The following is a 4,276-nucleotide window of genomic DNA, read 5'->3' as shown; positions in this document are numbered from 1 at the left end:
GTTAAAATAGGTTATTTTAGATGTTTAGGGCTGAATATCGAAATGCGAGATAAATTGGAAATTTATGTGATTATCTTATAGATGACGACTAATTTTATTCGGCATTATTGAGGAAATTTTCGAAAAGCTAAGACTTCCAGGTAAGTGGGGTTCCTATGCTAGATTTGCATAAAAAAAAATGAATTGAGATTGCTTTGTAAAAATGTGTATGTTGTTTTAAAAAGAAAAAGTGAAAAACAACCTCAGTATATGTTTTGCATTCACTCATGAGATACGTATGAAAGAGAAAATAAATATTTTTGGCATGAAAGGTGTAGACATGAGTAATATTTGACATGCTTTTGAAATGTGCAAAAGAGCAAATACGATATCTGTGAATTTTTGTACATGTAATATGAAATATTTTAGAGCTATTATTGATTATGGGAAAATTATATGAATATGTTTTATAGGTGTTTTGATATGATATGGATATGATAAACCTTTGGCATACTTATCTGTTTTGAATCTGATTCTGAATATGGTTATGATATGATGATACTAGTTCACATGATATGGTTGGTACCAACAGAATATGATATGACATGAGTGCACCCACTTTGAAAACAAAGTGGTCTTTTACGTGTTCTTTCCTGTGTGCACACTCGGGGCTCCGAGATTGAAAAATGAGAAGTTTCACAATATGATACTGACTGGTTTGGCCACCAGGGATAGTACAACCCTACCACAGGGGTTAAACATGGTATTTGACATGATACGATACGATATGATATAATAAGATGAAGATATGCAGTTACATTATGCCAAAGTGGTTTTTGAATATGAAAATGGTTTATGAGTATGAAAAGATTTAAAAGTCTCTCTGATTTTTCTGATAACACGTTTTGAGATGTGCATATGAAAATGAAATGTTTTATTTTTGCATACCAAACTTTCTAAAAATGGCTCATGTTTACATACTAGTATATGTTCTCTGATTACTGAGTTGTGGATAATTCACACTCTTACCTTCATATATTTTCAAATGACATTGATTACCCAGCTGGGGGTCAGGAATAGAAATTTGAGCTTGGCTAGATATGGATGGAAGGTCGAGTACCTAAGAGTACCATTGTTAGTAGAAGGATTTAACTTGAGTATTTGAAGTACTTTATGTTGTTTGGACCTATTGAGACCTAAAGATGTATCGTTTTATTTCGTTGAAACTATTGGAAGATTGTGGACCCCCTTTGGTTTATGTATGCTGCAATGATGACTTATGGAGTTTGTATTATGGTTATTTTAGAAAATATGAGATTATGTACTATTTATGAAGTCCTTGGAAATTTAAATGCCTGGAAAGACAGGTTTGTAAGTGACAGGTAGTAATTCTCCGACCCTTCCGGGTACGGGGCGTTACACGTTTCGTCCTGGAGATGCTGGTGAGCTATCTCCTATTGCCTCGACAGGTTCGGGCGGGGATACTCTCGAGTTGCCCTTTGTTTTCCGGAACTTTTCCTTCGCTAGCAAGAGCAGGGTTTCGATTCCTTCCTCACCCATCAACACTTCCCTGGGAACCTTCTCCCGCTTTTCCTATCAGTGACCGCCAAGCTAGACCTCCAAGCAGGTCTCCATTTGAGGAGGGTGCCGCTGCTCCTCAAGTTTGTCAAACAGCTGGGACGTTAACTCGGGTGACTAGCGAGCCATCACCTTCTACTACTCAGGAGCTGTTGACCCCGGAGGATGCTATTAGGGTCTCCATTCGGGCTCCAAATGCTCCGTGTAGTACCTTTTCTTCTCAGCTTGATGACTCTTCCTAAGCCTTCAAATCGCACCGCGACAAGGCATTTCTCTCTATTGTCCTCAACTTACGTAGCATCCTTTCACCAGTGAGCTTCATTCTCATTTTTACCTTTTCATTAGGCTGTTATTTTCTTTGTTCCTAGCTGGGTTTTTGTAGGGAGTTGACAAGTTGGCTGTTGTACTGGTGGAAGATCGTATGGAGCTCGAGGAGGAAAATGACTCCACGTGCACATTCATTGGTAAGGCCCACAGGGCTATTGTCTTTGCTCGAGCTGAGAAAGAAAAGCTAGCTGGGGAGCTTTCCAGAGTTGAAGCTACCTTTGGGGATCAAATTTCTTCTCTCCAGTCGCAGTTGGAGAGTGCATTAGGAGAAGCTAAGCTATATACAAGGCTAATGCCGCTAATAGGGAGGTTAACGAGACAGTCTGGCCGCCCGCCTAAGTGAGGTGTCAAAAGAAGTAGAAGAATTGCGGGTGGAAAAAAAGCTGACTACCTTAAGCGCCTAGTTGCTTATGAGGAAGAACGCCGAGAAACCAATATAGCATAACTAAGGGCAAGAAAGCTAAAGCAGAGTAGGATTTGGCCGCCGCTAAGGACTCTCTTAAGGAGCACGATCGTCACTTCTTGACGTTGAATAAGAGTTGGGAGACTTGCAAGACCAATTTAGCTTAAGGGTGAAAGTTTGGACCGGCCCGGTTTGGCCGATTCATACTTGGTCTGGTTCTGGACCGATTCCTATGTTGTGAAAATCGGCCGGAACCGGTCCAGTGGTTTGGAAGATCATATGGAGCTCGAGTGGTTTGGATTCAGAGATGAATTGAGATGAGTTGAGATGGTTTGTGAATAGTAGAATAAAAGTTGAACTGTTTATTATATTTTGTGTAGAAATTTAGAAACATTGTTTTGAGATTTGAAAAAGTTGAATTATTTATTATATTTTGTGTGGAAATTTGAGAAAGTTGTAATAATGAGATGAGATTAATTGAGATGAGTTGAGGTGTGTTTTGAATTCAAACGAGGCCACTTCTCTCTTACTCTGCCTCTCTGCCCTCTCGAGGTCTCTGTCTCTTGCGCTCACCCCGTTGCACCATGACTGTGCATCTCGTCGTCGCCATCTGGGCGTGGTTGCTCTGAGCTTCGCCAAAACCCTAAAAATGCCCTTCCTCATGTCTCTCTTTCTACCTCTCCCTCGATTCTTCTGTCTTCATTCTATTGAAACCTCCCATAGTAGTCCCTCTCTACTTCATCTCTCACGTAGGCCGCAGCTTGCCACTCACAGACCCTCGGCCTCACCTCACTCTTGTCGTCGAACCTACCCTCGCACTGCGCTGCCCTCTGAGCCTCTTATCTTTCACTGAGTCACGATTCACGTAGCCTCTCTCTCATGTCTCTTTCTCTTCGATTCCTCATGGTAATTTTTCTCCATTATTTTTTTTTCCATTTCACTTATTTAAGTTATTTGAAATTACTTTGAAACCTGATATGAATCATTAGGGTTTTGTGATTGTATTTGTGTTATTAGTGTTTTGTGATTATGTTTATGAAATTACTTTGAAATCTAGTAGATGGTATTTGTGTTATTAGGGTTTTTGAATCTGAAATTTAGGATTTTTGTAATTGTTTGTGTAATTGTAATTTGAAATCTGCTTAATTAGTGTAATTTGTAATTATAATTTTTGTGATTGTGTTTGTGTAATTTTGTGATTGCAATTTAGGATTTTGAATCTAAAATCTAGTAGATGGTATTTACTAATCTGTGTAATCGTGTTTTATTTTTGTAATTGTGCAAATTGTAATTGTGTTTTATAGTTTTATTTTTGTAATTTGTAATTGTGTTTTATAATTTTATTTTTGTAATTTGTAATTGTGTAATTGTGTATAAATTTCCATGTATCATATAATCAATTGTGTATTAAATCAATTTGCCATATTTGTCATCTGCCATAGTTAACATGTATTTTGTGTATAAAATTGTGTATCATATGAACATGTATCTATCATAGGCTTATAGCAGCTTTATAGCTTGTATTGTTTTCAAGCACAGTTTTAATAAAAGCAACTTTATAACTTGTATTGTTTTCACGCACAGTTTTTAGAAATTTGCATTTTATTAAAACAGGAAAACCAGACCGGAACACGTGAAATCAAAAGTACTGGTTTAGGGGGTAATCAATGCATAATTGCTTTTACAAAATGCAAAACCAGTGTTATCGGTTCGGTCCTAGATTTTGTCCAAACCCGGACCAAACTGGACCCGTTACACCCCTAATTTGGCTGCGTCTAAGTTCAAACTCTCCGAGCTAAACTAGGAGTTGGACCACACACAGGAGTAGATTAATCGCCTTATTCCTCAAATGAATTATGCCCGTGCAATCTGAGATCGTGGCTTTGGCCTCGGTTTTAAGCTCGGGATTAAGCAACTGCGGGAGCTTCTACTTGCACATCCTGGGACAGATCTTCGTAACTTGGATTGGCGAGAGATAAGAGCGAGTCC

Source organism: Juglans microcarpa x Juglans regia, chromosome 3S (assembly GCF_004785595.1).
Source record: "Juglans microcarpa x Juglans regia isolate MS1-56 chromosome 3S, Jm3101_v1.0, whole genome shotgun sequence".
Taxonomy (NCBI): domain Eukaryota; kingdom Viridiplantae; phylum Streptophyta; class Magnoliopsida; order Fagales; family Juglandaceae; genus Juglans; species Juglans microcarpa x Juglans regia.
This window is presented reverse-complemented; position numbering follows the sequence as displayed.